General features: G+C 33.6%; 1 pseudogene; it reads left to right on the plus strand.

The window, feature by feature from the left end:
* Nucleotides 9,709-10,156, plus strand: LOC109363562 (annotated as a pseudogene).

Below are 11,861 nucleotides of genomic sequence, written 5' to 3' on the forward strand. Positions count from 1 at the left end.
TACCTTTCTTTTCGAACCACTTCTTTCTTTTAGGGGAACCCTTCTTATAGTGCCCATTCTTCTTACAGAAGAAGCACTTCATTTCTTTATGAATTTTCCCTTCTTTAATAGGGACCTTTTCCTTCCCCTTTCCTTTGTTCCTATTGTTTGGTCTGAATCTTCTGGTGCTACCTGGCTCTTGAATGGTCATGTGAATGGAGTCATTCTTAATTTTCTTTAGCCTCCCCTCCTCCTGAACGAGCATGGTCTTTACTTCCTGAAAATTTCATTTTTCCTGTATGGTGTTGTAGTTCACCTGGAATTGGCCAAACTCAATAGGAAGGGAGTTTATGATGAACTGTACTAAGAATGCTTCTGTCACCTCCATTCCCATACCTTTCATTTTCGCAGCCAGATTTTCCATACTGGTTACATGATCATGAATGGGCTGCGACCAATCAAACTTCTTGGTCGTCAACTCTGTCATGAGGTTTCTCACCATAGACTTATCAGTAATGTCTGATTGGGAGTACTCCTTAATCATTCTCATAAATTCCCTTGCATTATTTGTCTTAGGCATAGATGGCTTGACATTGTCAGAGATTGACATTCTCATCAGTTATGGTTGGTTCACTATCCATAACGATAGCCAAGTCCAACTCCATTACACCCACTGAGAATTGGATCTGTTCAGATCAATCAGCATAGTTCAGTCTGTTGAACTTGACACATCCGTTGCCTAAGGCGAAAGCATTGAATGAAGCTGAAAAAAGACATGCTCACTCTTTAATGCTTTGAATAAACCTTTATGGATTCAAACTATACTTTTATTCATGCACATAATTTATTTTTGGATAAAATTTAAATGCATTAAACCTTCATTAATGATGCATAATATTTTTCTTTAATGGGTAATTAATCATACTCCTTAAACATGCATGTTATCTTTGGATAAACGAGCACAAACAAGTATTTTTTAAAACTTTAATGTCACTAAATACATTCAGTAATCCACCTTTGGGTGATCAAGATATGCATTATAATTAATGAACAAACTCAATTTATTATCTTCATGACATCATAATCTTAATTACCAGCAATGATCCACCTTTGGGTGATCATAATATGCTTCATAATTTTAAATGTCAATTATAAAGAATTAAACCATAATTCTCATTGTTTCTCCCTCACCCAAGCGAGGGAGTCTCGCCCAAGCGATGGGTCTCTCCCAAGCGAGGGATCCTCTCCGAAGCGCTATTTCAAGACAAAAAAAATTTGATGTTTAATGTTTCTCCCTCGCCCAAGCGAAGGAGCCTCGCCCAAGCAAGGTGGTCTCGCCCAAGCGAGGGATCGTCGCCCAAGCGCTATTTCGAGACCAAAAAAACTTGATGTTTACTGTTTCTCCCTTGCCCAAGCGAGGTTATCAGGCATGGAAATGATTTATAGATTCATGGTTCTTCGCACAAAATCATTCACAAAATTTTGTTTACACATAAAGACATGCATACACCAATTAATTCCAAAGATACAAGAAATGTCATAATGTCCCTAACCTTGTGCTCTGATACCAATTGTTAATATTTTTAAAGAAATTTTAATGGTTCATAAAAGAACCCTTTATTTAGGATTTTGACATTATGACATTTACATGTGATAAAATGAAGTTAAGGAATACCTCGTTCCATTGCTATTTCCTGGTGCTACCTGGTACTGCTCTTTTTGGTTGCCTTTTTATTGTCACCTCTCCTCCTTCCCTTTATGAGTTCCTTGATGATTAGAAACTCAGTTTCCTTCCTTCCACTTTATAACACTGGACTGGACTTCCTTTTATGCAACCCAAGATCTCTCTTAATTCTTGCTCTTTTGTTTCTTAGAAAAATAGAAAATGAATCAGAATCCTTGAGATCAGAGTGAAATTGCCCTTTTATTCCAATGCATGTTTGGAGGAGTTATCAGGAGTTTATCCGATAAAAATAACTCCTCCACCATATAGGAAACTGCCTATGAAGTGAGAGGGGAGGGAGTTAACAAAACCCCCTACTCATTTGATCAGTTAATTGCCAACCATCATCACATTAGGTACTTTCATTCAGATTAGTAACTTTCAAGCACATGGACTACATTGATTATTAAATTAATCTAACATATAACTCTTATTGTAGATCAGGAATGCAAAATATATCACATTATGAGAACCTATCTTGGAGGTCCTTCCACACTTCTACAACACAATCAATCAGTAAAACTTGCAAAGAAATGTAAAACCCAATGGATAACATGCAGAAACTTGCACGAGCTGGTTTGGCGAGAAGAACACATAAGGTTTGGTGTAGATTTTGGATTTTTCATTTCTTTTTTTAAATTAAAATAATATGTTACCTTGGCCAAGGTTCTTGAAAATTTAAACTCCATTAATGGCAAACTAAGCTTTTCCTGAACAGAAAGGAAAGAAAACATTCACAATGTAAAAACAATAAGATGATTGAAGAAAATTTCATTCATTGATTAAATTCAAAGTACAACACAATTGTTTATATAACCATTGGACAAAACAAACTTACAACAACTAATAACTAACTACTCTAAAACAGAAAAAACAGAATTAAAAAAACTAATATGAAGCTAAGAGTGATTGCTTGGACTTTAGTAATTGTTGACTTTCACGTTGATCATGAAAAAACTAAACACAAGTATTCAAAATCTGATTGTGTATGACTTCACAATTGGCCCAATAAGTATCTTGTTTATAAGGTTCATATGTTAGATATTTCCTGATGATTGGTGAAATACCAATCCTAAGATCTTGAGTTTCATGATTCTCACACATACATAAAATAATGATACAAAGTCATACATGAATCCATGTTCTCTGATCTACTCCTTTGATATACATTTTGAGAGAGTTTTGGTATGATGGTCTTCCTCAACCAAATCTTTCATTCCATTTGGGAACTTCGTTTTCTCTTTGATGAGGGGATGTGAAAACTATTTGTGGTTTGGTGTCTTAGGGACCATAATTGTTCCTTATATGTTAACTTATAGGGTTTCCATTATCCCCTATAGGTCAACCGTTTGGGTATCCAGTCATTAAGTCCATATTTGTTATCAGTTTCAAAAGTCTTTTAGGTTGTCACAAATTAGATTACTTGTTCTGTAGCCCAAAATAAATTGTCATTATAATTGTATTAAATATATGATGTCCACCTTAATTATAAATTATGAATTTCTAACAATCTCCCATTTGGGCTCCATACTTTTCCTGGAACAATTATATCGCATATTCTTTAGGCGCGCATTCGTATGTTATTTATATTTAGACTTCTTCTTAATACAATCTGGTCCATCTCATATATCAACTATGGAACCACTACGACTTCCATCACATTCAAGCGTGACTCGACCATGATGATCACCATATTAATATACTTAATGATATAAATCATATATGGATGAGTGACATGGAAATTTCATGCAATATGATCTCAAACATGTTTATTTTCAACGAGTCCTTCTTTATTCTTTAGTGAGATCAATCCAAAGTCTTTAATTGCAACACAGTAGTTACAATATACAAGTTCCAAATAGAACAATAAACCATCAACTTTATTATGCATAAAACTATATATGACGTCTAAAGTAAATCATAAGACATATAGACTCCCACTGAACTAAGGTATCTTAAGGAACAATACTCATATGAGCAATATGCTCATGAAAGACTTTAGGTACCAAACCCTTAGTCAGTGGATCAACTAGTATAAAATTTGTCTATTTGAACACTTTCTTTAATAACCAGAAACTTGATGTTAATAAATTTTGACTTTGTAGAAATTCTTTATTGTTGGATTAAAGAATTGTATACTTATTATCACAATAAATTCTTAGCGGTCTTTCAATGCCATCGACCACATGTAAGTTAGTGAGAAAATTCTGCAACCATATACCATGGTCTAATGTTTGAAAACAAACCATGAACTCTGCAACCATGGTTGAAGGAGCTATAAGCATTTGTTTACAAGAATTCCAAGAGATAGCACCTTCGGCCAAGATAAACACAAATCTAGAGGTGGAATGTTTATTGTCTAGGCACCCAAAAATCGAAGTTAGAGTACTCAATGATCTCTAAATTCTCAAATATCTGATAAGTGAACATGTACTCCTTTGTTTTCTTTAAGTAATGCATAACATGTTTGATCGCCTTCCATTGATGCATTACAGGATTGCTCAAAATCTTCCCAAAACTCCCACGACAAACACTATGTCGGGACGTGTGCAAACTTGAGCATACATTTGACTTCCTACTGCAGATGCATAAGGAATCTTTTACATCTCAGATCTTTCAAGGTCTATTTTGGGGCACCGTTCAAGACTAAATTTGTCTCCCTTAGCTATAAGGGTATCATTTGGCTTACTTTCTTTCATGTCAAATCTTTCTAGGACTTTATCTATATAGATTTCTTGTGACAACCTTAGGATACATTGAGCGCAATTTCTTAGTATATGAATACCTAATACAAAAACAACTTTCCCAAGATCTTTCATTTTGAAATTATTCATTATAAATCTCTTGGTCTCATGCAACAGTCTCATATCACTGCTCGCAAGCAGTAGAACATCGACATATAATACCAGGAATATAAATTTACTCCCACTAAACATGTGGTGCACACAATCATCAACTTTATTTGACTCAAAACCATACGAGGTAATAACTTAATGAAACTTATGATTCCATTGACGAGAAGCTTGTTTAAGGCCATAGATGGATTTCTTTAATTTGCATATCATTGACTTTGAGCCAACTGACACAACGTTTTCTGGTTGCACCATATAGATCGTTTCTTTAATGTCACCATTTAGAAACGCAGTCTTAACATCCATCTAATGTAGCTCTAAATCAAAATGAGCTACTAGTGCCAATATTATTCTAAAAGAATCCTTCGAAAATACTAGAGAGAAGATTTTTTTATAATCAATATCTTTTTTCTAAGTGAAACCTTTAGCAACTAGACGAGCTTTATATCTGTCAATATTACCCTTCGAATCTCTCTTGGTTTCAAATATCTATTTGCAACCAATAGGTTTCGAACCTTCAGGTAATTCGACAAGATCTCAAACGTCATTATCATGCATAGACTTCATCTCATCCTTCATGGCATCGGTCCACTTTTAAGAGTTAGAACTTTTCATAGCTTGACAGAAGTTCAATGGATCATCTTCTGTTAACCTGATGACATCCTCGTGTTCCTGAAGAAATACAATATAATCACTAGGAATTGCATTTCTCCTTTCTCTAGTATATCTCCTTAATGACACTTCTACTTCTTTAGGTTGTTGAATTTGTTCTATATGTACTTGAGGGATAACCTCATTGTTGTCTTGTTCTGAAATATTGTGAGGGACAATATTCTGAACATTGTCTTCTATTACGAAATTTATTTCTTAAATGGTAATAGGCACAAAAACTTGTTCACTATTAGTGACATGTTCTTCCTCAAAGACAACATTCCTTATGTTCTCTTCCTTCCCAAAATCAAATTCCTCAAGAAATCTTGCATTTCCCATCTAAAAAAAGGAGTCTTGAAGTGGGATCACAAAATTTATAGCCTTGAGAGCGTTCAACATAGCCAACAAAATAGCAGCTAATTGTTCTTGAGTCTAGTTTTCTTTCATGCGACCTTTAAGGTTGCACCTCAGCTGGACAACCCCAAATGTGCAACTGTTTTAAGTTTGGTCTTTTATTACTCTAAAGCTTATATGAGGTTTTGTTAACTGATTTACTTGATATTCTATTAAGGATGTAAACTGCGATCTTTAAATCTCCACGAAAGAGACTCTAGCAATGAAGAATGACTAATAATATTTCTCACTATATCCTTCAGAGTTCGGTTTAATCGCTCAACAACACCCCTCATGTTAGGTTTGCCTGGCATAGTGTATTGTAGAACAATTCCACATTCTCTAAGGAAAAACACAAATAGCTCTTTCATAGCATCCTTATTGTTCTTTCTTTTCTTATTATGAGAGGCCATAGTCAAATGAGCACTTTCAGTCTTATCTCTTTGCAGTGTCTCTTTCTCTTGCACATAGTGAGATATAAGCTCATTAAGAGACCATTTGTCTTTCTGAGTGTTATAGCTCACTTTAAATTGTCCAAAGTGTGCAAGAAGCAAGATCAAAACCAAGTACACGAACAAGTCGTCACCAAGCTCTAACGTAAGTGACTTAAGTTTTTATGTGAGATTAGACATCTCTGTAATATACTCCATTATGTTATTTTTGCCTTTATATTTCATAGAGATGAGTTTAGCCAAAAAAAGCTACTTGTCTCCGCCTTTTCATTGTTGACAAAGTATGGTTCTATTTCTTCAAGGAACTTCCTTGCACTCTGACCCTCATAAGCAGAGCCCTAAAACGATTTTGGAAAAGAACATTTCATGATCATTATGCACATTAGGTTAGAGCATTCTTATTTCTTAATTTTAACCTCATCGAGGATTTCCGGAATAGAAATAGATTTCTCCACTTGAAGTACAGATCTAAATCCATACAACCAAGAATAATTTTTACGGATTCCTTATTGACCTCAAAGTTTTTTTCCATTCAGCAATGGGATGTTCTTAATTTGAGCATAAATATTTGCAGCACTAGTAAAAGAAGAAAAAAATTGCAATCATCATTGCAGTTAAAGTCACATTCAACTTTAATACTTAAATTTAAATGATGATGGAGCAATCACAAGTTACCCAGCACAACGTTAATATTCGGTCTTTGGACAAAAATATTAACTTGAAATTGGTACGCTCGATGTAGTAACCAAACATTGATAATCAGTTTTGTCAAATAATAAGCATTTCTTTGGACCAACTTACTATTTACATGAAAAACCATATGATTATCACATATTTACTGCTACGAGTATATTTGTAATTTGGGCCAAAATAGTAATCTTCCTTTGGGTCGATCACTCTTCGCATAAAATGCAAACATACAATTGGTTTAATATTTCATATTAATCACTAATGATACTCTTATTTGTAATGACCAAACATTGATCATAATGCATGTCAAATAAGAAACTCTTCTTTGGACTGATTTATCATTCACATATGCAACTTTATAATAATCACATGTTTACCATCACATGTGTGCATATAATCCGGCCAAATAATAATTTTCCTTTGGGCCGGTTAATACTCTCATGAATATATATACACACTAGCATCTGACATTTATTATGAACAATTCAAAGAAAATATGTCACTTTGGCGACTTCTTGTTTAATAGGTTCACTTAAAATGTCAAACAATTTTATTTTCCAAAATAAAAATCATTTAATTGAGTTTGATTCAATACTTAATCCAAAATATATATATTATTTATATCAACATATAAATACATATATCCATTATAGCCTTTTGGTAGCATTACATCATTCCCGTCACAAGGATTTGCGTTTTGATTTCCAGTGATGATCCTTTTTAATTTTACCTTAAAAAGATATTACCATTTTATACATGACTAAACATGAGAGGGCACACTTTCCAAACGGAAACAATGTTTCAACAATATCAACTCCTTAATAATGCAATCAACCATAAACCAATGCAACAAACCATGAAGTGTTGTAATGAATTAAACAAACAAGTTAAGTAATATATATATAAAACAATACATGTTCACATAATAGACTCATCACAAGATACGTACAACAACATCAATTTCTAGTCTTTGGACAGAGAAATTAATTTGTAAGTAGTATTTTTAATGTAATGATTAAATATTAATAATTAGTTCTGTCAAACAATAGAATTTCTTTGTACTAACTATTATTCACATGAAAAAATGGATGCAATCTTAATCAAATATAAAGTAGATCCAGAGTGAAAAACATCAAAGAATATAAGCAAATTATTATAAAAAAAAATTAAATCGAATATGATCATGCATATCTTAAAACATATATGTAACACTATATATATATATATATATATATACATTTTCACACACTAACATAGTAAATATATATAATTTTTAAGTATTAATAGTAACCATTATATATATATAATTCCAGATTATATATGTATAAAATAATAACACATCTCAACACATATATACCATATACATTAATTTAACAAATTTCAAAATTGTAAAGTGACAAAAGTCAATGTCCAATGTATTAGTGCACATATGATATACATATTGCATAACATAGTCAAAAATTAATGCAATGTTCATGTACAGATCTGAATATATATTTCAACACATGTTGCAAGGATTTATAATACAAATTACTCATAATTCAAATAAGCGGAAGTGGATAAAAATTATCATCAATATTCCTAAATGCCCAATTTTCATAAAAAAAATTAGGGTCATAAAAAATTGGGGGGAAATATCTTTAATGGAGAACTATAAACTTTAGAACTTAAAGCTCTAATATCACTGGTTAGATAGTGCCCTCGTGATTGGTGAAATATCAATCCTAGCATCTTGAATTTCATGGTTCTCACACCTAACATAAAATAAAACAAGGATACAAAGTCATATCTGAATCCATGTTCTCTGATCTACTCCATTGATATACCTTTTGAAAGAGTTTTGGTATGATGATCTTCCTCAACCAAATCATTCATTCCTTTTGGGATCTTCGTTTTCTCTCTAATGTGGAGAGGTTAAAACTATTTGTGATTTGATGTCTTGGGGACCATAATCGTTCCTTATGTGTTAACTTATAGGGTTCTCATTATCTTCTATAGGTCAACCGTTTGAGTATCCACTCATTAAGTCCATATCTGTTATTAGTTTCAAAAGTCTTTTAGGTTGTCATAAATTAGATCACTTGTTTTGTAACCCAAAATAAATAGTCAATATAATTGTATTAAATATATGATGTAATATCATCATCATGATGAAACTGCTTGAGATGGAAATGTCTATGATGGTGTTGATGCATCAGGACTTCCTCTAACTGAGATGGTTATGTTTGATGTGCCTTGCCCATATTCCTAGCCTGATGAGCTTGATACATAATTCCTGAACGAGACTGATGCACTTTGTGAACACTCAATTTTGTCCGACCTCTTCATAAAATCGTAAAATTTTAAAAAGAAAAAAAACCAACATAAGTAGCCAAATTGGAAAGAATATTTTTTGAGACGTCTCTGGATTAATTGTATTATATTTGTCTACATAGTTCTTAATCATCAAGTTAGAAAATCTTACTCGAGAAAACAAATTCAAATTAGAAACCATTTTTCTTTGGCGACCAATTTCATTTGTATAGATTCATAAATTATACTTGTTGATTTCTGTTAACTGATACAAATATTACTTTTCAACCATTACTCCATATGTTACAAATATTAAACAAGGAAATGAACGGTAGAAAAAAGGAGAGAAAACAAAGCATTGGCTTCCCTCTTCTATACACTTCATCTATATCTTCCTGTTTCATTCTCCAACAAGCGGAGATAGTAAGTAAACTCCAACATAACTATAACAACGAGATATCATTGCACATGTACATCACCGCAATTCCATTTCTATCCCAATTATGATTTAGATTTCAACTAGATGAGTCTTGCACTGTGTTAAAATAATAAAATCAAATGATGCAACAACAACATCTCTGTTAAGGGGGAGCTTCTGCCAATCACTTTAACTACATCATCACAAACACACTCACTCTATCTTAACTGAGTAGAGCAACTCCATCAACATTGAATATGTCTTTTGAAGCAAAGAGATGTTCTAGAGGAGAAATATGTCAATGTTTTACTTGGAGTTGGTGCTGAAGAATCATATTTTGCTATTAATATACAATGATGGAGTGACCTCATACAACATTGGAGATGGCTTTGTACATTTTAGTATTGCAACTCAAGATGTTTACAAATTGGTTGAACACATAAGAGCCAAGGATGGAAACATCACAAGGGAACCTGGTCCAGTTGAGCATGGAACAACTGTCACTGCCTTTGTCAAGGATCATGATGGTTACACTTTTGCACTAATCCAAAGATCTTCAATCACTGGTCCATTTGCTCAAGTAGCTCTTCATGTTGGTGATTTAGATCGTGCAATTAAGTTGTATGAAAATAATTTGGGCTCGAAGGTGGTGAGGAAGGATAATCGGCCTGACAAGAAACGAAAATTTAATAGTCAGATAGTGTAGATATTGTCTTTGGAAAACTTTTATAATTTGGAATAGAGAGAAAAATGAAAACAATCATTACTCATAAATTAACAGAATTTAAAAGAATGCAATGAAAAGATGCAAACCGAAAGCACACTCAGCTTAAAAGATGGTCAGCACAATTCCAAGTAGTCCTCAGCGGATATAAAGCAGCTTTACTGCTTCAGTTACAAGATTAGCAGACAAAGAACCTCTCGACAGTTACACATGCTCATAATCACCATGAATGGAGTTAATTATTGAGTAATTTTGGAGAGAGCAATCACCGAGGGAACAATCAAAGCAATCAGCAAAGGAAAACAAATAAATGTCAAGAGAATTTATGGGATTGATACAAGGAGTAAGTCGTTGATTAACTCAAGGAATTCCAAAAGAACACCAATCTGCCATAAATCAGCATAAGGTAGTACTAAAGTGGTGCAAATCAAGAATTATTGCTTTCAGTTCAGCTAGGCAGCATTGATGGCCAGTTTTAAAAGTTAAAATCAGAAATAAGGATTCATGGCACGTTGCTAAATCAAAGGGCAAATGGAAAGTTTCTTTTAATCTTTGCAATCAGCTTTTGGCCTCTATAAAAGGGCTATCATGCATATCAGGATGGGATTGAGACCACAAACACAACAACTAGAGAACAAGCTATCATATACAGTTATAAAAAAAGAGAACTCGGAAACAGAGAGAACTCAGGAAGAGATTACAACACCGAAAAGAAGGGCATACTGATCAAGCAGAATACACAACCAGAGAGAACAAGCTACACAATGATAAAAAGAGAATAAAGATTACAGATACCTATACATTGGAACAGAGACAGAGATTACAACACATATGTCACACGCATACACATAACAAGTCAGAGAGTTATACAGAGAAAATAGACCAGATTACACAGGATCAGGGTGACATACAAAGTTTGTAACCAATCAGAAAAATCTACGCCTATACCAGCACACGCAAATATCAGGCTACATACACCTACAACATGGGAAGAAGAGCATACACTCAGGTAAGCATGCAAACCATAAAAATGTTTTAAGAACATACCCTGCTTTATATGGTGTATGTATTAGACTTGGATGCTTAATTCATTATTGTTTCTAATCAATCATACACATTGGTTTCAACAGAACATATATCTACTTAAGTAAAAAACGAAATAGATGGAAACAGACATTACATTGCCGTAACCTTAAAGCATGATAATAATGAGAAAAACCATAAAAAAAAACCAAAGGGGAAGGTGAATATGGTCTTCTCCTGATCCTCAGGAGCAATATGGATCTGGAAGTACCTAGAAAAATCATCAAGAAAACAATAATGAGATTTACCTGCTAAGCGCTCAAGCATCTGATCAATAAATGGTAAAGGAAAGTGATCCTTTCTTGTTGCTTGGTTGAGCCTCCTATAATCAATGCAGACTCTCCAACTGTTCTGCACTCTCATAGGAATCAACTCATCTCTCTCATTTCTCACCACTGTAATTCCTGTCTTCTTTGGAACCACCTGAACTGGGCTCACCCAATGACTATCAGAAATGGGATATATAATCCCAGCTTGTAAAAGCTTTGTGACCTCTTTCTTCACAACCTCAAGGATGACTGGATTGAGTCTCCTTTGTGGTTGTCTCACTGGTTTAGCTCCATCTTCCAAGAGTATCCTATGCATGCACATAGATGGGCTAATA

Source organism: Lupinus angustifolius, chromosome LG13 (genome assembly GCF_001865875.1).
Source record: "Lupinus angustifolius cultivar Tanjil chromosome LG13, LupAngTanjil_v1.0, whole genome shotgun sequence".
NCBI lineage: Eukaryota > Viridiplantae > Streptophyta > Magnoliopsida > Fabales > Fabaceae > Lupinus > Lupinus angustifolius.